The sequence below is a fragment of the Gossypium hirsutum genome, chromosome D11 (genome assembly GCF_007990345.1).
Source record: "Gossypium hirsutum isolate 1008001.06 chromosome D11, Gossypium_hirsutum_v2.1, whole genome shotgun sequence".
Lineage (NCBI taxonomy): Eukaryota > Viridiplantae > Streptophyta > Magnoliopsida > Malvales > Malvaceae > Gossypium > Gossypium hirsutum.
Window position 1 is genome coordinate 33,412,294 of NC_053447.1, and position 26,774 is coordinate 33,439,067.

Consider the following 26,774-nt stretch of genomic DNA (forward strand, 5'->3'; position numbering starts at 1 on the left):
TTTTGTTTGTGATATTATTGCTCGTGGTGATATTGTTGTGAGCAAAATTAGTACTCATGAAAATACTGTAGATATGATGCCTAAGTCACTTCCTATAACCAAGTTTCAGTATTGCTTAGTCTTGGTTGGTGTTCATTGTTGCAAATAAACCCTTAAGGGGTTTTATGGAAGAGGTGGAGAAACTTGTTCATTGAGAGTTCGCGATGAAGAACTTGTTCATTAAGAATTCGTGTCAAGGTGGAGATTGTTAGAATTAAGTGACCCAAATCCTTATTTAAATAAAATACTGTGGTAAAATAAAATAAAAGTAAAATCCCTATAGAATTATACTTCTTTTATTTTATTTTAGAATAAGGTTTCTAAACCTTATCAAACTCCATCTATTTGATATTATTTGAATAAGGAGTTTCAGTCCTATTAGAATAAGGTTTACAAGCCTATAAATAGGCATAGTCTACTCCTCTTGTAATTAAGTTTTCGACATAGTAAATTTTCTTCTCCTCTGCCCGTGGTTTTTTTCCCGAAAGGGTTTCCACGTAAAATTTGTGTGTTCTTTATTTTTCTATTTCTATTTTTCTTTGCGATATATTGTGATTACCGACATTATATTTTTCTCAAAGAAGAAACACAATAATTTACAAAACTATTCCTAAACCAGTAACATGTTCAAGTAGACACTTTTTTCATATTTGTAATAAACATCATCAGCAAAATCAATGATAATTCTATCAATATGACATATAGAAAAACTTGTAGTATACTAATATCCTACATCACTTTTGATAGTGAGAAAGAAAAAAACACAATAACGGGCACAGCTGGTGAGCAATAAAAGCACATATAATTTACGTAAGCCTTTACAGTTAGAGTTTCAAGTTATTTCCTTACTGTAGCACCCCATTACCCGGCCTAGAAGTTTAAACCGAATCCCAGAGGTTACATTGATCACCAAATTGATCTGAAACAATTTTACAAAATGAGTTGTTAAAATCTTATTTGAACAGAATTATTAAAATCGAATTAAACCATTTAGCCCTTTTAGGATTCAAAATAGAAAACTCAAGTCACGTTGAAAGCATTCGAAAATAAAGTACCAAAGTTTATAGAATTCAAAACAAAACTGTTTACGAACATCCCAAATCAAATTGTACCACAATCTTTATAGATGTTTGTAGTTCAAAACAGATCACAAATGTATAAATCTGAAACATCGTTTTATTAGTCCGACTTAAAACATATCACTTTGAGACCTCCGACATGCCAAGTTCAGCTACAGAAAACGAGGGTACCTGCAAAGGGATAAACTAAAAAGGGTGAGCTACACGAGCTCAGTGTGAGTTCAAAAACGATAGATAAATGAATACCAAAATGTCACAATAAAAAAAATAAAACTCAATAGCAATCCAATATACAAATAGTCTTCACAAACAAATCAAACGTGTCAGTACTAAAACACCTCGATCTATAAACTCTCACAATTAAACAGATAGATAAAATGCAGAATGAATGCAACAAGTAATAAAAACCCACCCAACCAGCCAAACAACTCTCCATCCCTCAATCACACCCCAAAAAAAGCTATTTAAGCTCATCCAACCATGCACACCACATAGGACCTCGAAAGGCTCAACCAACCCTACACACCAAGTATGTGGACTAAGCCACTCAAATGTTAATATGCAACAGAGCTGACATATAATTCATACTGTGCATTGTGGTAAATCGCTGTACAGACATGTTGCAGTTGAAACTGCCAAAACAAATCAAACTCCCTTCTCTTCGCAACCAAACCTAAAAAGATTAATGCAAATGCAAAATGCACACCATTTGAAGACAGACTTATAGAAACAGAGTATGGAATCAAAAATGCACACATTCAAATGCCCAGAATAAGAATAAGATATAACATAACATCATTTAACACTCAGCCGAATCGCTTAATTAGAGCTATGATTGCGAATAACGCACAAGTCTAGGACAAAACAATGTCTCGACCACCCTTACAAAGATCTAGCCAAGGGTCGGAACACACAGAATCATAATCAGATTAAAAATAGAAACAGTACAAAATTTGGCGACATAAGGCCACACGGCCGTGTGCCCCAGCCGTGTGGGGGTCTACATGCCCATGTGAAGGCCACACACACCCGTGTAGAGGGAACACACGCCTGTAAGAGTAACTCGTGTAACTCACTATCCAAAAGTGCTAAAAATAAATAGTAAAGGCGACACAGCCGTCTGGAGATCTCACACACTCGTGTGGGACACAGGCCTGTGTGGCCAGGCCGTGTGGTACCAAAAATCATCGAAAACTCTAAATTTCCAACTGTACACGAACGTGTTGACTGCCTATGTGCGACACACACCCTCGTATGGTCATGAAACCATACCGAAATAGGTTACAAAACATGCCTTTGATGTCGAAACGATCCCCAATCCTTAATTACACAAAAACACACAAAACACACTCAGTTGTTCAAGCAATTCCACAACAATCAACACTTCGACTGGTCAAATTCAAAAACATATGAAATATGTTGAGTTTCACGGAAACAAATCAGAAATTCGATAAGAAAAAGGGAGATTTTTCAGACACACACTTTAGACGCGATAGCAAACACCAGAATTGTTCGATTCGCTCCTCCAAACCGATTCAAGAACCTTCTTCTCTTTTGATTTACCAAACACCCGAGAAAAAAACTCCCTTGATAATCAACAAAAATGATAAAACGAAAGAAGCAAAGAATCAAAAGAAACTGAATATTTTCTTTTTAGGAAGAATAAAAATTGAAAAGTTACAGAGAACAAAAATCTGGGGCATGACGTATATAAAGCATATTTGCTTGTGAACAATAGAGCTTTGTACTATAAGCTAGGAGAATAAAAAACACATGATATAAAGCTTATATACAACATCAATCCCATTGCAGCAAGGCAAACTCTGGTTTAAATTATGACAGCCCAAAATCACTGTCAAAGCAAAAGAGAAATTTAAAAACCTATACTTCCAATTATGACAGCCCAAAATCATGGTTAAAGTGAAACTTCCAATTATGACATCCAAAAAATCTTGCACAAGGGTAAATTGAAACCATGCACCATGGCAAACTAAACTTGCATTTGAAGAGAAAAGTAAGCAAGTGAAGGGAACGCATCAAGTACAGTAGCAGTTGTGCACAACACTTGTCCTCTGAGAAAAAGAAAAAGAATTGAAGAAACCTTACTAATCACTAATAAACATATACAAATGAAAGATATATAAACATATAAAATGGAAACAACACTATATACATACAGAGTCGTTTTAAAATATTAAGGAAATAGCAATGCTTCAGTAAATATGTATAAATACCTAATGGTAGTAAAACTTACAAAATTCAACCAAGAAGCACATCGAGTGGATTCTCATCTGCAATCAAATCGGTAGGAAGCTAGAAAGACAGTGAAATCAACCCAACATGATAAACACGCAATGGTCTTGTTAAAGAAGAGACAAAAATATGAAATTGAAATAAAAAAGGTGGAACTAAAAAAAAGCCTAAACAAACACTAAATTGAAAAAAATATTATGCCTAATTGTATGAAAATGATACCTAATTCAATAGAAGAAAAAATTTAAATGCATCATATAAAAATGAAAAATAAATTAAAAAAAAGAATTACAGAGGTTAGCAGCAACGCTATACTTGAACAGGGAAGGGAGTAATCCCACTCTGAAATGGAAAGTCCTAAAATTAAATAAATTTGATTATGAAAACTACTTTGAAAATTTTTTACCCATCACCGCTATACTTAATAGTTTATGAGAACAAATAATTAGGTGATGAAGGGGGAAGGGAAGAGGGTCGTCTATCTGTAGGAGCAACGCTATACTGGAACAATAAATAGCAAGTTCAAGAAAATATTTTACTTTTTTTTACCAATAAAAAGCAAGAGAAGAGTCTTTTACCAATTTTTTCTCGAGAAAGCAAGGGAAGGAGCAAGAAAATCTAGGGCTTCTTCATTGGGAAGAAAAAAAGAGGGAAGATAAATGAAGTGATAATTGACGAACTTTTAACAACAATAGAAAGAAAAGAAAGTTTTTCTAACAATAAAGAGAAAGAAACTACATAATAAGCAAGTAAATTAAACAAAGAGAAAAGACTTACTCAAACCTTCGAAGTTGAATGATGTTACGAGCTGAAGAATTAGTAGAAATGGTATTTTAAAGAAACAGGGAGTTTTGGGGAGGGAATCTTTAAGTTTAATTGAAACGGGAAGTTTAGAGGATTAGTTATACGGTGCGTTTAATCACAACAGAATTTGTCCACATCACTCTGTTAGTTTTCCTCAAAACTGCATGTAATGCATGAGCTATCGATATGAATGAAAAGAAGCAAATCCAATACTCTCAATTTTCTCTCTATTTTTCTTTCTTTCTTCTCCAATCGCTCTCTTTTCTACTTTCAAAACTTTGGTTCGTAACAAAGGTATCAGAGCTAACAAGATCCCTAAATAGTTGGTGATGGTGTGTCGACTTGGTTGCAGAAAGAGGTAGGTAGTTTACAGCAAGATATTTCCAAAATCCAAGAATAAATAACCCCTTTGGAGACTAAAATGGAGACGAGGTTACAGGAATTTAAGTCTGAGTTTCGAGGGGACTTGCAAGCATTACTAGGTTAGTATTTTGGACTGCCACCAACGAGTTCATCGGCACCAGTGGTGACGGATAAGGGGAAAGGGGTTTTGGGAGCTCCTCCTGGGTTTTTACCGAAGGAAACTGAATTACCTCAGGTTTCAACGGAACCGGTGGTCACGGATAAGGATGGTGTATATTGGAAGGATCACTCTTATGTGATGGGAGTGGCCGTTAACAGAAGCAGATTGGACTGTCCTAAGTTTGATAGTACGGATTTCAGAGGCTGGTGGACCAAGTTGGAACTGTATTTTGAGGCAGAAGGAATGCTAGAGGCTAGTAAGGTCCACACGGTGATGCTGAATCTAGAGGGTCGAGCATTGGATTGGCACCATTTTTATTCCTAGCGGAATGGTGGCTTGCAAATGCTATCTTGGTCAGAGTACATTAAGAGCCTTCGAGATCGTTTTGGGTGTGGACAGTTTGGCAATCCGATGCGGGAATTGGTTAACTTGAAACAATATGGTACTGTTGAATAGTATCGAGATTTGTTTGTGGGATTTCTCAGCAACTTAAAGGCTGAAATCAGTCACTACCTGGATCTGTTTGAACCATCAAAGTTGATAGAATCCTTCCAGTTAGCTACAAAGATTGAGGTTCTCATTTCTTATTCAGGAAAGTGATCGACGACATCGGGGGTTAGCTCACCCCGACCCTTGTCCAACACATCGGTGGTCACTTCCAGGTATTCCTCTTCTCCTATAAAAAACTTCGTAAGTTCTTCATCTGTTAACAATGCATCATCTAACAAATCGAGACCTAAGTCCATATCCCCGACATTGATGGCTGAAAGGAAACAAAATGGCCACTGTTTTTGGTGTGGGGCTAAGTACCATGCTGGGCATAAGTGCATGAAGTCCCATTTATATCAGTTTTTACTTGAACCTCTTTCTGACAGTGAGACTAAAGAATTTCAAGAATGTTCTGAAAAATTAGAAGAAGCAGGTACAGAGGAAGGGAGCCTTAAGTCATTGATAATATCATTGCATGCTCTCACTGGATCATAGGGGCATAATACGATGAGAGTGGCCACTCGAGTGGGTCTATTTGGGCTGTTATACTAGTGGATTCAGGAAGTACACACACCTTTATAGATACAAGGTTGGTCAATCAGGTGTCTTTACCAGTGTGGCATCAATAGCAACTAAGAGTCTCTGTAGCAAATGGTAGTTGTCTGTTTACGAGAGGACTTTGCAAAGGGGTTACGTGGGTGGTACAGGGCCACAAATTTGAAACAGATTTTATGGTCTTGTCGTTAAAAGGGTGTGATATGGTGTTAGAAGTATAGTGGCTTTTAGCACTAGGGGATATCATTTGGAATTTTAATTCTCTGACCATGTAGTTCAAATTAGTAGGGAAGTCTTGCGTTATTCAAGGCATCACTCCGGGATCACTAGCATCTGAAAATGGAGAGCTTAATCCAAAATGCTTTGCAATAATGGAGTGATTGATGGGACCTTTTACTGCTCTTTTAAGCTCAATTGAGTAAATGACCTTGACAACCGAGAGGAATAGGGATTCGGAGAACCAACTACAAGCACTGAGTGAGTTTGAGGACATTTTTCATGTTTCAAAAGGATTACCACCCAGTAGGTTGCATTATCATAAAATTCCCCTAGGGGATGAAGGGACGGTAATCAAAATGAGGCATTATCATTATCCAACATTCTAAAAGGATGAAATGGAAAGGCTTATTCGGGAAATGCTTGATGCTGGGATCATACGCGATAGTACTAGTTCGTTTGCTTCTCCTATTGTCATGGTAAAAAAAAAGATGGGAGTTAGAGGCTGTGTGTGGATTACAGGCAATTAAATCAGCACACTGTTAAAGATAAATTTCCCATTCCAGTGATTGAGGAGTTATTGGATGAGCTCGGGGAAGCTAGAGTTTTCTCTAAATTGGATCTAAGGTCTGGATACCACCAAATCCGTATGTGGGAACCGGACATGCACAAGATAGCATTTTGTTCCTACGAGGGGCATTACGAGTTTCTCGTCATGCCTTTTGGCCTCACAAACGCTCCCTCCAGCTTTCAAGCTCTCATGAACTCTATCTTCAAACCGCTGCTACGTAAAATTGTGCTTGTTTTCTTCGACGATATCCTTGTGTATTCAAATTCATGGGAGGAGCATATGTGCCATTTAAGGTCTGTTCTTCTTATTTTAAGAGAACAACAATTATATGCAAAAAAATCAAAATGCTGTTTTGGTTCTTCTTGTGTTCAGTATTTGGGACATGTTTTACATGAAGGCATAGTCTCTATGGACATGACCAAGGTTGATTGTGTTTTGTCATGGTCGATCCCTCAATCTATGAAGGAGCTGCGCAGCTTCCTTGGCCTAACTGGCTACTACAGGAGGTTTATATGTAATTAGTGTGTGATCGCTCATCCCTTGACGAATCTCTGAAAAAGAATGGATGGGAATGGTCTCATCAGGCTACTGATGCTTTTGAGGCGCTAAAGCAGGTTGTGTGTACAGCTCCAGTGTTGGTGCTTCCAAATTTTCAGTTGGAATTTACAGTGGACACTGATACCAGTGGGTTTGGTATTGGAGCTGTTTTGCAGCAAGAAGGGAGATCGATGGCCTTTCATAGCAAGGCTCTTGGGGTGCACCATCAAGCCTTATCTATTTATGAGAAATAGATGTTGGCGGCTCTACTGGCGGTTCGGAAGTGGCACACCTACTTGGTGGGTCGACTTTTCAAAATTCGTACAGACCACCAGAGTTTGCGATTTTTATCGAACCAAGTGGCCGTTACCCCGTTTCAGCTATGATGGATAGCGAAAATGCTTGGATATGATTTTGAAGTTTCTTATAGAAAAGGGATTAATAATCGGGTTGCTGATGCTCTCTCTCGACAACCACAACTAGAACAGTGTCAGTATTACCAACTATCAACTAGTTCGGTTATTTCTGACCTATTAGAATGATTGCAACAATCCTATGCTCTCGACAGTCGACTACAGAACTTGATTCAAGATACGTTACAGTCGACTACACAAGCTCAGGATAAAAAATATTCATGGGATGGCCGATTTTTGTTTCGCAAAGGAAAGATTGTAGTTGGGAAGAATCCATAGTTGTGTCACGACTTGTTCCTTCATTTTCATGCGAGTGCTGTTGGTGGACATTCAGGGGTACATGTTACCAGGAAGCGACTCTCGAGCATAGTGTACTGGAAGGGACTTACTAGGGATTTTAAGAGATGGATCAGAGAATGTATTGTTTGCCAGAGATGCAAAGGGGAGAACGTGGCTTCTCCTGGTCTTCTGTAGCCATTACTGATACCTGACCGAGCATGGTCTGTAGTCAGCATGGATTTCATTGAAGGGTGGCCGATATCAGACAAGAAAAACTCAATTCTCTTGGTGGTTGACCATCTCACTAAATATGGTCATTTTTTGGCTTTGTCGCATCCGTATACAGCTAAAGAAGTGGCTCAAGAGTATTTAACCCATGTCTACAAACTTCATGGCATGCCTGACTCTATTATTTTGGACCGTGATAAAATCTTTGTCAGTGGATTTTGGCAGGAGCTATTTCAAAAATCAGGCACTAAACTTCTGTTGTCTACGACCTACCACCCCCAAACGGATGGCCAAAAAGAAGTTTTAAATCGATGTCTTAAGAGCTACTTGAGGTGTATGATAGGAGAGACACTTGCACGTTGGTAAATGGTTACCTCTTACCGAATGGTGGTATAAATCATCATTTCATTCCTCCATTCAACTTACTCCATACAAGGCCTTATATGGGCAACCCCCTCCCATGCACATGCCCTACTTGGCTGGTACTTCTTCTATTGCAGTAGTGGATCACAGCTTACAAGCTAGGGAGGCTTCTAGGAAGTTATTACAATTCTGTCTTAAGAAAGCACAAAGTCATATGAAGCAATTGGCCGACAAGCACCGTTCAGAAAGGAGTTTTCAGGTGGGCAACCTGGTATAACTGCGGTTGCAGCCTTACAGACAACACTCGATTAGGAAACTTACCAACCAGAAGTTAGCTCCAAAGTATTATGGCCCTTTTCCAGTGATTCAGAAAATTGGTTAAGTGGCCTATACTCTTCAACTACCACCACATTCTCGGATTCATCCAACATTTCATGTTTCTCAATTAAAGAGGCATGTTGGATCAACTTCTGTTCAACAGCAGTTACCATTAATGGATGCTTCTGGTGTTTTACCAAAGGAACCTATTCGCACCTTAGACAGAAGGATAGTCAAGAAAGGAAATCAAGCCGTGACTGAAGTTTTAATAGAATGGGCTAATTCTTTCCCTAAAGATGCAACATGGAAGTCACTCACTGCAATGGAATCTAAATTTCCTTATTTTCATCCTTGAGGCCAAGGATGTTTTTCTGCAGAGGAGTATTGTTATGAGCTGAAGAATTAGTAGAAATGGTATTTTAAAGAAACGAGGAGTTTTGGGGAGGGAATCTTTAAGTTTAATTGAAACGGGGAGTTTAGAGGATTAGTTATACGGTGCGTTTAATCACAACAGAATTTGTCCACATCACTCTGTTAGTTTTCCTTAAAACTGCATGTAATGCATGAGGTATCGATATGAATGAAAAGAAGAAAATCCAGTACTCTCAATTTTCTCTCAATTTCTCTTTCTTTCTTCTCCAATCGCTCTCTTTCCTACTTTCAAAATTTTGGTTCATAACAAATGATAATTACAGCCTCCAAAATAAAAGAAGAAACTCGATGGGTTGGTAGATTTGAGATATTCTAGTTAGGGAAAAAGCTCGTAAAAAATAAGGGCATAGATGGATTTCTCTATTTGTCAGAGCTATTGAATTGGGATTCTGAAGGGGGACTACGGAATGGTTATTCCGTGCCCAGCAGTAATAGAAAACTTAGAGAGCCCCACCTGCATTTGAATTCATCCCAACCAAACATTTGTTTTGGATAGTTTGAGTGTAGAAATCAAATTCAGGCCTAAATGGATCAACCATTTAGCCCAACCAAACGTGTTGTTATTGTTTCTCCTTTAAAAATGCATTATCGATTTAGAGAAAAGAATAATGGTTTGTACCTAAAAGGGGAACCCTTCATAGCTATTTTCTCAAATATTTAAGTAAAACCAAAGATTTTTAATTCACTGAATGATGTACACCAAGTCTTCTTCACAGGCTAAGAGATGTTACAAGTTTAGCCAATACTCAAAAAATTGAATTTTAATTCATGCCCCATCATGCATGATATATCTCTGGCCTAACCTTTGTAGTTTTGATTTTCTTAAGTTTTGTTTAGCTAGAATAATGTCTAAAATTTCAAGAGGAGAAACAGGTGAGGAAATTGAAAGCCATGTACATCTAGTGCAAGAACAGGGTCCTGTAGTTGATCCAGGTGTGATTGGAAATGCTTGCTGTGATGCTTTCTTCACAATGATGGGTCAATGGTTTGACTAATTTATGGGGACAACCCAAGTACCTCAACCACCCCAGCAACCTTAGCCCAAAGTGGTACTGCCAATACCTCTTGCACCTCTGGCAATGGCTACAAATCAACTTAAAAAAGATTCCGTGAGTGAGATACATAAGCGTGGTGCTAAAGAGTTTCTAAGGGATAACGGTGATGACCTCGCCGTAGTAAAACAGTGGCTATCTCGCATAGGTAAAGCGATTAATGAGCTGAAATGTATGCCAGTGGATAGCCTCTTATGCATTGTTTCTTTACTGGAATAAGAGACGTATCAATGGTGGGAAACGATGATAAGTTTGATCCTTAAAGAACAAATAGATCGGGATTTTTTCTTAATGAAGTTTTGAGAAAAGTATGTTAACCCAACTTATGTCAAACAAATGAAGAAAAAGTTTCTATATCTCAAACAGGGATGAAAGTCAGTAATGGAATATGAACAAGAATTTGTCAGAATTACCCGTTATGTGTGGGACATCTTCCAATCTGAAAAAGCTCTGTGTGAGAAATTTGAGTGGGGATTAAGGGATGAAATACGTGTCCTGGTGGCAGTATCAAAAGTTCAAAGTTTGGCAGTCATGACAATCAAAGCTTAGAAAATGGAAATGTCTGTTTAAGAAAGAAACAAGGGTCAAGATAGGGAAAGAATGAAGCGTGGGTTCTCTAGTCCTCCACTTCTGACAAATTTTAAGAAACCGAAAGATAGAAGCTTCTCTACACCAAGAAGAGATTTTAAGCCCTTAAGTTTCTAATGAGAAGGAGGTGCACAACAAGCCACCTCAATAGCAAGCACATGAGGGTCCAGGATGATGAGGGACCTTGTATGCGAACATTGTGGGAGGAATTATTAAGGTAAATGTTGGAAACAATAGAGAGCCTGTTATTCTTTTGGATCATTGGATCATTAGATTAGAGACTACCCCTCGAAGGTTGATACTATATTGCAACAATTTATGCGTGGGGTTCAAAGTACTCAACAGGAGGTGAGATCCAAAAGAGCTGGAAAATCAGGATCAGTTCAGGGAGCGTCAAAGAAGAACTACAGTAAGCCCACCTCAGGGGTGTCCACCAAAGACTATGAAATGAAGGCTAAGAAAGATGTTGACTTACCAGAGGTTATCAAGGGTAAATTTTCATTTTTGGGACAAAGCATTCATGCAATAATAGGCCCTGGGTCAACCCATTCATACATTTGTACAAAAGTAGTGGAAGGTAAGAGTCTAGAAGTGGTCTCTTCTAAGGCAAATGTGTTGGTGGCCAACCTCCTTGGTCAAAGCATGGTGGTCAATAGAATAATTAGAAACTACCCACTAACTTTTGGCAAACACATCTTTTTGGTGGACTTATTGCTACTAAGTTTTCATGAGTTCGATATTATCCTTTGGCTAGATTGGTTAACCAGACATAACACCATGGTAGACTACCGAGCCAGAGGTGTATGATTATTAACTGCAAAAGGGAAAAAAGTGTTACTGCCTGGCATACAGACCAATATGGCGGGTAACATAATTTCGACGGTATCCACCATGTAGCGAATAGCTAAGGGCGTAGAGGCCTACATGACATATATTATGGATTCAGATGAGGTGAGGAAGGATATTAGACAAGTACCGATTGTGAAGGAGTTCTTTGATGTGTTTCCAGAAGAACTCTCAAGCATGCCACCAAACTGAGAGGTAGAGTTTTTTATTGAAGTAACACCTAGTACTGCACCCATATCTTGTGCTTCACACTGAATGGTGCCATTGGAGTTAAAGGAGCTGAAAAAGCATCTACAAGATCTTTTGGTCAAAGGATTTATTTGACCAAGTGTTTCACCTTGGGTTGCGCCAATACTGTTCGTGAAAAAAAAGGATGAGACACTCTGCTTATACATTTATTACCAATGACTGAATAAGAATATTTTTTGATAAACTAAGTGGAGCTACAAGTTTCTCCAAAATCGACTTACGGTCTAGCTACTACCAAGTAAAGATCAAGGGTGATGATGTTTCAAAATTTGCATTTGCTCATGATATGGACATTATGAGTTCTTAGTGATGTTGTTTGGATTAATGAATGCGTTAGCAGTATTCATAGATCTGATGAATAGGGCCTTTCAACCTTACTTAGACCGTTCTGTAGTCATCTTCATTAATGATATTTTGGTCTACTCTAAAAGCATAATAGATCATGAAGAACACCCGAAGATTGTGCTAAAGACTTTGCAAGAAAAAAAGTTATACGCCAAATTTAGTAAATGTCAATTTTACCTAGGAAAAGTACATTTTCTAGGTCACGTTATCTCTACAGAAGGTATCAAGATAGACCCTGATAAGATCAAAGCTATGCTTTATTGGAATCTGATAAGAAATGTCACTGAGCTATGTAGTTTCTTAGGATTGGCAAGTTACTATAGGCGGTTCGTAAAAGGGTTAACCATTTTGGCAACACCTCTCACATGACTATTAAGAAATAAATAAAAGTTTGAGTGGACAGAGGCATGTCAGAAGAGTTTTGACAAGCTGAAAATAATTCTAAAAAATACCCTAATTTTAGCTCAATTAGAGTTTGGCGTGGAGTACACTTAGTTCATTGACGCATCCCTAAATGGGTTGGGATGTGTGCTCATGCAAGGAGTGAAGGTTGTGGCGTATGCATCTTACTAGCTTAACTCGCATGAAAAGAATTAAATATCTGAATGCACTATCTCTATGGGGAGAAATGTCACGTGTACTTAGACCAGAAAAGCTTGAAGTACCTGATGACACTAAAGGATTTGAATCTACACCAACGATGTTGGGTGGAACTACTGAAAGAATACGACGTAGCAATTGAGTACCACCTTGGAAAGGCTAACGTAATGGTGGATGCTTTAAGTAGGAAGACTATGGCAGCTTTGGCATCTCTTTGAACAAGTGTTGGCATGGCAGACGATGGATCGCTGCTTGCAGAATTAACTGACAACCTATTTTTCTTTCTCAGATTCTGGACGAAAAACTAAAAGATGCAAAATGTGATGAGTACAAGAAGCGGTTAGCATCTGGCGATACTACGAAATTGACCTTGGGAAACGATGGTAAACTTCGATTTATGGCAGGATATATGTAGCAATAGGAAGTGACTTAAGGCAAACATTATTAAAAGAGGCTCATCAATGACTTTTCTCGCTTCGTCCAAGAAGCGTTAAAATGTAATGTGATTTAAGAAACTTTTATTGGTGGTCTGGAATGAAGAAAGAGATATCAGAGTATGTCTCGAGCTGTATGATATGCCAACAAGTAAAGGTAAAACATCAAGTTCCCTTAGGAAATTTGTATCCTCTAGAAGTTCTTGAGTGGAAGTGGGACAAGATTATCGTGTATTTCATTTTGGGTTTTCCTCTCAGTCCTACCAAAAAGAACGCAGATTAGGTGATTGTAGATTGGCTTACTAAGTCAGCCTATTTCCCACCAATACGCACAAACTATTCACTAGAAAATTGGTGAAACTTTACATATTTTAAATTGTACACCTCCAAGGTATACCAACGTCTATAGTGTCAGATCGAGATCCAATGTTTACGTCGAAGTTTCAGAAACAACTGCAAGAATCTTAGGAACCTATTTATGGTTCAGTATCGCCTTTCATCCCCAAATAGATGAGCAATCAGAAAGAGTAATTCAATTTTGCAAAGATATGCTTAGAATTTCTGTAATAGATCTTGGAATAAACTGGGAAAATATCTTCCATTGGCAGAGCTTGCATACAACAATAGTCATCATGCCAGCTTGTGAATGTCACGTTTTTTAGTACTGTATAGAAAAAGGTACAGATCACCCACCTGTTGGTTGGAACTCAATGAAAGAATGATAATTAGACCTAACTTAGTACAGGAAATAGAAGAGAAAGTTTTGATCATTTGAACCCATTTAAAAGTTTCTCAAGATCATTAGAAGGCTTACGCTGATAGAAAAGGAAAAACATTTTGTTTAAAGTACGAGACAATGTATTTTTGAAGGTTTCTCCCTAAAAGAATGTTATAATATTTGATCAAAAGGGGAAGCTAAGTCTGTATTTTATAGGACCATACGAAGTATTAGAGTAATTTGGTCTAATGATGTATAGATTGGCACTACCTCTAGAACTGTCGAAGATCCATAACGTGTTCTACGTATCCATGTTGAGAAGATATCAATCGAATCCAAACCAGGTGGTGCAAGTAGAAGATTTGTTGGTGGAACCCAACTTCTCTTATAAAGAAAAGCTTATTCGTATTTTAGCAAGAGAAGTGAAAGAATTGAAAAATGAAAGAATTCCATTAGTAAAAGTATTGTGGAAGAGCCAAAATATAGAGGAAGCCACTTGAGAGAGACAAAGTTCATTGACAGAGTAGTATACTCAGATATTCGCGGGGTAGAAATTCGAGGACAAATTTTCTAAGTGGGGGAGAGTTGTAACAGCCTACACAACGTAGATCATATCGATATGTTGTTGGCATATAATTAAGTAAGAAAGGGTAGAAAAGGGGTGAACTATCTATTGAGTGTTTGCATGGCGTATTGTGTGAATTTAACAGTATGCCCTTTTGGGGGAAGCCTTGCTGGAATTTGCCATTTGGCAAACTCTAGGGTTTGGCAGACTCTTGTATGAGACGATCCACCAACCCAGTTATTCTGGGCGAACTTGTTAGTTCGCGAAGAGATAGCTTAGTGAGTATCATTAGAGTCTAGTGTAGACATAGTTGGAATTGAACTAAAGTACTGTAAATGAAAAATTGATATGTTTAGGTATTCAAATGACTTGTTTAGCTGGTTACTTAAGTGTACAAGCACTGTTTTATCACTTTGGTTAATGGTAGTAGTTGCGTTGGTAAAAGATTAGACTTCAAATTTTGTTAGGCAAGTTTAGTCTCAGATTTGAAAGGGGATAGTGGGATGTCTGACCTTTCAACTAAGCTTATTTTCCACTATCAATGCTATAAAGGATGTCTATAAACGACATGTTTCACCTTTGTTTTATCTTTGTGTTTTTCTTTACATCTCTAAGAATTTGTTTTATCTTCGCTAGAGGAGACGAGGAAGGTTTTCAGAAGCTTGTCAAAATGCCATTGATAAGTACCAGCTGATTGGTAATTTTTGGAAAACTCTAAGGTTGAAGTCGAGGGAATTTATGTCTTTGCATTAGTGCGTGGATGATCTAATTTTAGTAGATAAATGATATGATAATTTTGATTGTTTTTTATTTAGCTTAAGAAGCTAGTGAAGGTTTGAGCAATTGAGGCAAATAACCAGTATAGTAGATTCTATCCTAAAGTTTTTGGTTCCTTCTTGCTTCGTTTGACTGATGAAACTCTATGATATGTGTTTGTGTAAGGTAAGTTGTCTCTACTAAAGATGGGTCGTTGTGGTGTGTATTCACATATGTGTAATAATTCAGTGTTGTGTGTGTGAGCATGGCCATGGTCGAGGTAAAAATACCCAGCTTGTGTGCGAGCCCATTACCAAACTTTTTGTGACATATGAAAATATGGAAAGAAACTTTATTTTTGATGCCTCCGGTAGGACAACTTTATATTGGACTGACAGATCACGGCTTGACCTTTCGAGAGAACACGTGTTCAATTTAACAAGAAATATGAATATAAATATGATTATGGCCGATATGCAATTTTGATTTCTGAAATATGGGTCTGAGGCTGGCACAAGGTTGGGTTATAGGTAAACATACATGATTGAGAAAAGTATGTATGAGTTTACGGTATGTATCTACCAGGGGTACTATATGCATTATATTGGTGAAGTGTTGCTGCTAGTGAATTGTATTGGCAACTTGGTGTAATGTGTCTATAAGACTGAGTCTCAAAATTGTCTTTATCTTTGGGTATATTTTTCAGTAACATGATAATCATTCTACGTCTATTTGGAACTCACTAAGTTCAAATGAACTTACTCTGTTACTTTTCTTTCTTAGGTATTTAAGTAGTAGAAGAAGATCAGTAGAAGGAGACTACACCAGAGCTTTGTATACAAGTGAACTCACTTGTTAATTTCTATATCATGCATGGATACGTTGGCAGGTGACACATAAATCCATTTTGTAATCAACTTTTGTAATTCACTTTTTCATCTGTATTGTTCCATTTTTTAAAAGGAAAATTACCCTTACTACAAAAGTGTAAGCCAAGCTTTCTTGATTTGCAGCTTATGCCCTATTTTATGTGTAATTCTCATTGATGGCCGAGAATGATTAGTAGGCTGATTTTTATAACCCTTATTATTTTCTCCTTTAAAGATGTGTTATCGATTTAGAGAAAAGAATAATGGTTTGTAACTAAAAGAGGAACCTTTATAACTATTTCTTAAATATGTAAGTAAAACCAAAGAAACTTTGAATCCCTTAGTAACACCACAGTCTGTTGGGCGGTATGTTTGGCTGAATGATGTACGCCATGTCTTCTTTCTAAATCAGTGGCATGTTATTGGTAATAATATTTGTAAGTGGGTTAAGTTGGTTTTTGATGGGGGAATTATTTCTCTAGAATTGAATAACACTCTTATCATTCTCATCTCCAAGGCATGTAATCCTAAAAATTTATCTCAGTTTTGGCCTATAAGCCTATTTACAGTTTTATATAAACTGATCATGAATATCATAGCTAACCGATTCAAGTTAGTGTTCTCTAAAATCATTGCGCTAGAGCATACGAGATTTATTACATGAACGAATTTTAATGATAATATTCTTATAGCACATGAGGTTATCCATTCAATGAAGGGTAAGCATACTAAAAAAACAATGGATGGCGGTCAAAATAGATCTAAAAAAACCTATGATCGGATCTGTTGGGACTTTATTGGTGCTTCTCTTCAGGCTGCAAGAATACCTAATTTTCTTAATAAGATGATTATGTCAACTATATCGAATTCCACTATTCAAGTTTTGTGGATGAGATTCCTACAGAAAAATTCAAGCCTGTTAGAGGAATCCGTCAAGGGTGTCCTCTGTCACCGTATCTATTTTTCTTATGCATAGAATGGCTAGGGCAAGGCATTCATTTTGCTATTTCTAGTGGCAAGTGGCAAGTGGCAAACTATCTGTTTACTCATTCATATCCTAATCTCTCTCATTTATTTTTTGTTGATGATTTAGTTAACTCTAGAAAGTTTTTGTGGATTTTTGGGCCATTGCATCAATGCTAGGAAAAATAATATATTCTTCGCAAGAGGAGTTGATGATGGATTAGGGAGTTCGATTAGCAAGATGTTTGGTTTTCAAAAGGTGAAAAATCTAGGTATGTACTTGGAAGTGCCCTTATTTCACGAAAAAGTAACTAATAGTACTTTCAGATTTATGGTGGATAAGGTTCGCAACAAGTTACATAATTGGGATGCTAGGAAACTTTCCTTTGCAGTCAGAGTTACCATAGCGCAGTCTGTACTTCTGTCTATACCAAATTATTTTAAGCAGTCCATGCTAATCTCTAAAGGGATTTTGTTTGGATGATAATTTATTTGGGTGGCCTCATTGGGAAAAAGGAAGTTAGCCTTAGTGAACTGGGATTTTGTTTGTCAACCACATGTAATTTGGAGGTCTTGGTTTTCATCATTTGAGAGCTCAAAACACTTTTTTTTTGTGAAATTGGGATTTAATATAGTGACTAATGAGAATGCCTTATGGGTACAAGTGTTGCTCTCAAAGTACAGGATGAAGGAAACGATGCCAGCGAGTATTTTGCGAAGCAGGTACTCTTTTCTTTGGAAGGCTCTATCCAAGGTATAGCCTCTACTACATAAGAATTTAGTTTTTTCAATTGGTGTAACTCAATTTGGTGTTGGGGGGACCCTTAGATTTCGAATATAAGCCATTTGATCCAAGATATCCGCTCTAATGTAAACCTAGAGGCTCATTGTAAGATCAATGAAGTGGTTAAAGGAGAGGGTGTGTGGAATCTGGATTATTTCGAATTTGGCTATCGGAGGATCTAGTGAAGTGAATTGTGAGCATTACTCCTTCACGTCCATTAGTGGGATTTGACAGGCTTGTTTGGTGTTGCATTACAACTGGGTCTTTCACTATCAAAGGTGCATATTAGTATTTACAGGAAAATTCTTGGCATTCTAAAGACGAATTGTGGAAACTTGCTTGGAAATTTCAAGGCCCTCAAAAAGTTCATTTATTTATTTGGTTTGTCATCAAACAAAGGCTTTTTACGAATGTGGAACGAGTTAGGAGAAGAATTGGCCAAGATTGTTCATGTTCTTTTTGTGCCCATGAGCTGAAAGATACTATTCACATTCTGAGGGATTGTTCAGTAGCAAAGGAAGTTTGGCTACTTACAGTACCTGAAAATTAACAAAATAGGTTTTTCTTTCTTGATATTTTTAAGTGGTTAAAGTTCAACCTGTGTTCACATTTGGAATATTCTTTCATGGGAGTTAGTTGATTTTGTATTTTTGGTTTGATAATGTGGCGTATTTGGAAAAAAAAAGAATTTATTTGGTTTTCAAGGGCTACCTTGGAGTACTTCTGAGACTGTAAAAGTTTCGTATAGTTGGGCAAGACAATATAACAATACCCACAAGGAAGACCCATTCAGAAAATAAGAGGTGTCCCTCAATCACCACTTATCAGGTAATTGGTTTCATTTACACACTGATGTAGCGGTCAAGCATGCAAAGGTATTTGCATTTATCAGAGGTGTGTTGCGAAATCAGGCTGGGGATTGGATTTTGGGATATAACCATTACCTAGGGGAGTGTTCAATGTTTGAAGCTGAGCTTTGGGGCATTTTGGATGGGTTGACTATTTTAAATGACCGAAGATATGAGAGAGTGTTAATTCATATATATAGCATGGAGGTGGTTAAAACCATTGAATATATCGGAGGTTGCAAATTCAGCCTTGGTTAGAAGAACCAAACAAATATTAAAATATGAAAGATTGTGGTTTTTTAGTTATGTCCCCAAGAAGGATAATCGAGTTGTTGATGGGATCGCGAAATTGACTTTTGATAACAAGGAAGGTGTCCAGATTTTTGAGGAGGTTCCTAAGGAGATTTTACAAGACTTATGTTCAGATAAAGCAAATGGGTTTTTTATTTCTAGTTGTTTGGTGTAAGCAATTAGAGTTTATTATATTCACCCAAAAAAAATCAAGAAAATCAAGTAAACCCGTCAACTGAATTTACACTCAATTAAAACCTTTATTCTTAACCCAAAAAATCAATTAGGCCTCTTTGTTAACGTTTTTATTTTTGACCCAATTGACCATTAAAATCAAATTTAATCATATGGTGACACATGGTATCTTCAGATTTAATCATTCAATTTTTAATAAAAATTATAATTTTTTCTACACTAATTTTTTTATAATTTTCATATTTTATATTTTTATTAGAAAAATGAATGATTAAATCTGAAGTTGCCACATGTTATCATTTGGTTTATCGGTAAAGATACATGTACTTGATGCCCCGCCCAAGAAAGGGACCCAAGCCCCAGTAGCCCTGCTAAATGGTGATTCAACATAGATTCTACATCTTGGAACCAAGCCAATTTTGGGGCCGCTTTGTGATAGATTTTTTAGTTGATTTTAATGGTTAACTAGATTAAAGACAAAAGCAACTAATGGACGAGCTTGATTGTGTTTCTTCCAAATGGCTTGTTATACTTATAAACCATTGATTTATCATTTTTATATTTTATGTTTTTAACACTTTTAAATAGTATATATTACTTTTTTAATTATCAATCACACTAAATGTATTATATTTTACTTTTATTTTAAAATATACAACTTAATTTATCATCGCACTCATGTTTAGTTATAGCGCGTGGATTGACAAATTATGGTTACATGAATATGAACGTTAAAATTCTTTCAATTTTATAAAAAAAAAAAGTTATTTTAATCGTTTATTTAATTTTTTATTTTTTATTTTTAAATAGGTTTCTTTTCATTAAATTACCCTAAAATGAATGGAAAAATTGACCTTTTTTAATTTCGATAATATTACATATATGTAGATGAGATATCAAAATTTAATTAATTTTTTACATCTAAGAAATTAAAAAAAAAATAAAAAAAAATATTTTTAGAAAATTAAAAATCATTAAAATTATAAAAAATAAAAATTATTTTTCAAACTCCATCTGAGTTTCAAAGAATAATGAATGATATTTTTACCAATATTCTCAATTCACAATAATATACATCGATGATGTATTAGTATTTTCAGAAAATTTAGAAAAAACACTTTAAACATATATCGATCTTTATAAAAGTCATAAGAAATAATGGTTTAGTAGTTTCTAAATCAAGCATCTGTTTCAACTATCTTGGGGGCATTTGAATCAGCTAAATATAAACAAGGAAGCTTAGTGATTTATTTTTTGATTTGGGTGATAATATTGGTATGGTTATTTGTCCAAGGTTGTGGATTCTTTTTGAGCCTATCATATAATGGTTTACATAATTTGCTAAGACTTGGATAAAAGTCTATAACATAATTGAGGCTTCCTAAGAATCTTTGCAATTGGACTTTAGGATGGTGGGATCATGCACTCACTAAAACCCAACAGGAAGAAATTTTAAAAGCAGTAAAAAAAGATGACCAAAATAGAATTATTTTAGACGAACAAGGAAGAGAAATCCAAGATGCAGTAGCAACTTTAATTTGCTCAATCTCTAAACACTTTATTGGAGATCCTTCTCATCTTAAAGATAGAAATTCAGAATTATTATCAAATTTAAAATGTAAAAAATTAACCGATTTTAAATGGTATAAAGATGGAGAGATTCCCTACAAGAAATGATGTGTGAATAAGAGAGATTCCCTGCAACAAAATGATGCGTGAACAGGATAGATTCCCTGCAAGAAATGATGTGTGAATAGGAGAGATTCCCTACAACAAAATAATGCATGAATAGCAGAGATTCCCTGCAACAAAATAATGCGTGAACAGGAAATATTCCCTGCAAGAAAAGACAAGTGAATAGTTCTGTAATTTGTATTTTTGTAATCAGGGAATATATTCTCTGAAAATTTTTATTCAAAAGTTTCAAATGTAATGATTTCCCGATTCAGATGATGTAAAGAGAGAATAGCCCTCTATAAAAGGCTATTAGTTTGTGAATGAAGGACAGAACTTGATTTTACCCATTTGAGTTGTTTCTCCAAAGAGTTTCTCAAAATTTTTAAAGTTTCTCAAAGTTTCTCAAAATTTTTAAGTTTACAAAATTTAATTTTTAAGTTTCTAAATTTTCAAATTAAGTTTTCAAACCGATCCTCAGATCCTCGGGACTTACTAAGATCCTCAGATCCTCGGGACTTACTGGTATCAGAGCCAAGGAGGAGCAAGTATTTCTAAGTTTAAGAAAATATTCAATTTGTTTTTAATATTTCTGAGTTCTGGTTTAACTATCTTCATTAATGTATTATTATTTTGCTGAGAATTGATACAGTGTCCAGTTAGCCATGGGTTAGGCGTGTCAAGGACTAAGTATCCCTATAAGCAACTTAATTAATTTAGAGATTCAGATAGTAGAACCCCTTGTAGGAAATAAGAAAACAAAAAATGTTTCCTTTCCTTAGAAAAACCAATTCTTCTGCAAACTTTGTTTCTAATCAATCCCAAGAATCTGACTAAACCTCAAACAACACTGTTAATGAACAAGAAAAACATTATGAAAATATTCCCCAAAGATTTGATAATTGAACTCTTCAAAGAGTTCCAACAAACCAAGTTTACAAAAAAACTACTTTTGAAAATTTAAATGTTTTTTGCAGTTATGTTATAAGAACAAAAGAAAGGAGTTTACCTATTCAAAAAAATATGAAACAGTCCAATTATTAGATAAAGTCGTCATTAATAAACTCAAAGAACAAAGATACAAATACATCCATTTTGGATTAGTCCAGGTTGGAGTCAAACCTCATAGTGTTGAAGCCACTAAAATACCTCAATATTAGTAGTCTTAAGAGACCAAAGACACATCATTTTTAATGACTCATTATTAGGAACTATAGAAATATACCTATGTACCGGCCCAATACATTTTAATTGTTATCCAAATTTTATGGTTTCTTTGACTGATAAAAATATTTTACAATCTTTGACCCTCCAAATACATACCCATAACTACAAAATGCTTCTTGGTACGGAAGTATTAACTTTAGTTTATAGACTCCATTTCAAAGCTATGCATTCTGTAGTTAATACCAATGCTTTACTCCAAAGCCCAAAAGGAGAAACCCTCTTAATAGAGACAGACGCCACAAGATCTCATACACAATCCCAAGGACAATACAATGGCATGAGATAAACCTTCCTGATAAGTAGAAACTTGAAGGTGCTACAGACCCTGTGGCACCAACCCCCATAAGAAACACTTCATTAAGTGAAATTTCTCAGCACCAAGATGGCACAATTGAATTAAAATTCAATAGGCCACAAAGAATGCCTCCAAGATACTCCTTCGAAATAGGAAGTACCAGCACAGCTTTTAGGAGGTTAAATATAGAAGAAGAGTCAAATCGAGAAACAGAAACAGTATATTTTAGGACAGCCAGAGCCTCTGTCTCTTCTATCCCAACAACATTTAGGACCAATTTACAAGGAATAGATAATTCCTCAAATATAGCTTAACCTATCTATGCCAGACAGGAAGAGAGTCCCCAAAATTTACCTAACATGTCACCAACTTATTCATCAATGACTAATAATGCAAGACAATGAGAAAATTCAGAAATATTTGTTTTAGAAAAAAATGTTTGAAATAAATAAATGGTGTAAAAAACACTTCTATTCCAACAAAAATACGCAAAAAAGAGAAGATTACTTTAAAAATTATAATGATAAAAAAGAAAGCATTCTTCAAGAATATTATGGATTTATGAATACTCATAAAGTCCATATAAAATTCTTTGAATGGTTTGAAGAATATTATTTAGAATCTGTTAATACAATAAGACATAATACTAGATGGCAGACTAATAAAGAAGAAGTTGAATCTCGACATCCCCCTTTAATAAAGGTTCAATATCTTCATAAGAATACTGGAATAAAAGCAAACCCTTTAAGAATGAGAGCTCCTGATGCAGGAGAACAAATCTCATCAAAAGATATTAAAATGATAGTAGAACAAACAATTATACAAATATTAATCTTCATACAATAGGAAAACAATTAAATTATATTGAGAATCTGGTAGAGAGTCAACCAATCAGGAAAGAACCAGTAAAAGAGATAATCGAAAAAAGTTCCAAAGAACCAATATTCACACCTTATGAGATTCCAAAAACTTTCCAAAAATCCCAAAATGATTTCCTAACAGAAATCCAAAATAGACTTAATGCTTTGGAAAGCTACAAGTCTGAATTAATTGCCCGTGATACCCCAATACAAACCCAATATTCAGTAAATACATTACACCAATCCTCCCAATTTGACTCGGATCATTCAGATGAAAAAAAAATTAACAAGATGGCTTGGAAAGAACCAAAAAGATTATATTATCCAAAAATCACTGCACCTGATCTTAACATAGAAGAAAAACCTGTTTTCCAAAATAAATACAATGCTAATACAATCTATGAATGGAATATAGATGGAATGTCTAACTACAATATTCTTAGTTTATTACAACAAATGACAATGGTTTCAAATGTTTATAAAATCCAAAATCAAAATGGATTAATCAGTGATCATGCTATAGCTAATCTTTTAGTTGTTGGATTTACTGGTCCATTAAAAGGATGGTGGGATCATGGACTCACTAAAACCCAACAGGAAGAAATTTTAAAAGCAATAAAAAAAGATGGCCAAGATAGAATTATTTTAGATGAACAAGGAAGAGAAATCCAAGATGCAGTAGCAACTTTAATTTTCTCAATCTCTAAACACTTTATTGGAGATCCTTCTCATCTTAAAGATAGAAATTCAGAATTATTATCAAATTTAAAATGTAAAAAATTAACTGATTTTAAATGGTATAAAGATGTCTTTATGACTAGAGTTATGCAAAGATCTAATAACCAACAACCATTTTAGAAAGAAAAATTTCTAGCAGGACTTCTCACTTTATTAGGAGAAAAAGTTAAGAATCAAATAAGAGAAAATTATAAAGGTATTATTCCATATGAAAAGCTTACATATGGTGAAGAAATTAGTTTCACCCAAAAAGAAGGATTAAAAATTTGTCAAGATTTAAAATCACAAAAAAAAACTCAAGAAAGAAAGCTATCAATGTAGAAATGAATTAGGATCATTCTGCCACCAATTTGACATTAGGAATGAACCTTCTTCTTCAAAAACATGTTGCCCTAAAAAGCTGAAAAATAGGAAAAATAATATTTCAGAATAAAAAACCTAAATATAGAAAATACAAAAAAGGGAAGAAACAACAAAAAACAAAAAACAAAATTGATAAAACAATAAAATGTTATAGATGTGGAAAACCAGGACATATCTCAAAATATTGTAAAATCAAAAGAAAAATCAATAATTTAAATTTAGATGAAGAGATAGAACAAAAATTAAATGAAATCCTATTGGAAACAACTTCTTCTGAAAATGATACATCTACTGAAACAGATGAATTACAAATAGACGAATTACATACAACATCCCAGTCTTCTGGAGATGAAAATGAACCTTCAATTAATATGCTAACAAAAGATCAAGAATTTATGATTGATGTTATTGATAAAATTCAAGACCCAGAGCTTAAAAGATAATACCTTTTGAAATTAAAATCCTCATTAAAAGATAAACCAGAAAAAGAAAAAGAAATTATTTCTAGTCAATCACAAATGTATAATATACAAGACATAATATTTAATAAATATGAAAAAATAAAACCAAGACAAATTACAAACTATCTCAGCTTAAAATAGAACAATAAGAAATAAAAGAACAAATGAGGTCCTTAAAACACGAAACCTCAGAAAAAAATTCATCAGAAACTGAACCTAAACCTGAAGATAATACATAAGAATATGTGATGGTTATAACTGAAGTACCTATTCAAAGATATTTAATAAAAATAAATATTGTCATAAATAATGAATTTCAATTAGAAACAATAGTCCTTTTCGATACAAGAGCGGACCAAAACTGTATTAGAGAATGAATAATTCTAACAAAATATTATAATAAAACATCAGAATCTCTTAAAGCTGCAAATGGTAAAAAACTAAAAATTACTTACAAAATTCCCAATGCAGAAATATCCAACAAAGGTATAAAATATCAAACATGTTTTTTAATGGTAAAAGATATTACCCAAGATGTCATATTAGGAACCCCATTCATATCCTTACTCAAATCTTATAAAGTAACATATAATTCTATCTCCGCCAAAGTTTTAAACACTAAGGTAGAATTTCCTTCTGTAGAAAAACCGAAAATAAGAAATCTCAACATGTTAAAATCTTTATCCATTCATAATGGACAAATTAATACTCTAATTAATTATAAACAGAAGCAAATCTCTTTTCTAAAAGAAGAAATATGTTTTAAAAAATTAACTAAAAAATTAAGAAAAAGAGAAATACAAAAAGGAATAGATCAAATCAAAAAAGAAATAGAATCAACAATTTGTTCTAACATTCCTAATGCCTTTTGGAATAGAAAAAAACACGAAGTAACATTACCATATGAAAACGATTTTGATGAAAGACAAATACCCACAAAAGCAAGACCCATACAAATGAACAAATAAATGGAAGAATTTTGCAGAAAAGAAATACAAGACCTTCTTAATAAAATTTTAACTAGGAAGAGCAGTTCCCCTTGGAGTTGTTTAGCATTCTATGTAATAAAAAATGCAGAACTTGAAAGAGGAATGCCAAGATTAGTAATTAATTACAAACCTCTCAATCAAGCCTTAAAATAGATTAGATACCCAATACCCAATAAGAAAGATTTGCTACAAAAAATTTGTAATGCAAATATTTTCTCAAAATTTGATATGAAATCTGGATTTTGGCAAATTCAAAAAAAAAGAAGAAGAAATATATAAAACAACATTTACTGTACCATTTGGACAATATGAATGGAATGTAATGCCTTTTGGGTTAAAAAATGTTCCATCTGAGTTTCAAAGAATAATGAATGATATTTTTTACCAATATTCTCAATTCACAATAGTATACATCGATGATGTATTAGTATTTTTAGAAAATTTAGAAAAACACTTTAAACATATATCGATCTTTATAAAAGTCATAAGAAATAATGGTTTAGTAGTTTCTAAATCCAAAACAAGTTTATTCCAAACCAAAGTAAGGTTTTTAGGTCATTATATTATCCAAGGAACCATTACCTCCAATAGAACGATCTATAGAGTTTGCTAGCAAATTCCCAGACCAAATTCTTGATAAAGTCCAATTACAAAGGTTCTTAGGAAGCCTCAATTATGTTATAGACTTTTATCCAGGTCTTAGCAAATTATGTAAACCATTATATGATAGGCTCAAAAAGAATCCACAACCTTGGACAAATAACCATACCAATATTATCACCCAAATCAAAAAACAAATCACTAAGCTTCCTTGTTTATATTTAGCTGATCCAAATGCCCCTAAGATAGTTGAAACAAATGCTTTTGAAATACGATATGGTGGCATCCTAAAACAAGTTAAAGGAGGAAAAGAGCAAATAGTCCAATTTACTTCCAGACATTGGAATCTTACTCAGCAAAATTAT

At 34.9% G+C, this 26,774-nt stretch overlaps 2 long non-coding RNA genes across 2 annotated transcripts; one reads left to right on the forward strand and one right to left on the reverse strand.

Annotated features, from left to right (window-relative positions):
* Positions 1 to 1,078: 1,078 nt before the first annotated feature.
* LOC107913407 (uncharacterized) lies at positions 1,079 to 4,142 on the reverse strand. Its single transcript, XR_001688522.2, has 3 exons — positions 3,950 to 4,142; positions 3,373 to 3,431; positions 1,079 to 1,289 (listed from the first exon to the last, which is right to left on the reverse strand). It is a non-coding gene; the product is annotated as an uncharacterized lncRNA (long non-coding RNA).
* Positions 4,143 to 4,436: 294 nt separating this feature from the next.
* LOC121223076 (uncharacterized) lies at positions 4,437 to 16,717 on the forward strand. The gene is made up of 2 exons (XR_005920448.1): positions 4,437 to 5,360; positions 16,036 to 16,717. It is a non-coding gene; the product is annotated as an uncharacterized lncRNA (long non-coding RNA).
* The last annotated feature ends 10,057 nt before the right edge of the window (positions 16,718 to 26,774 follow it).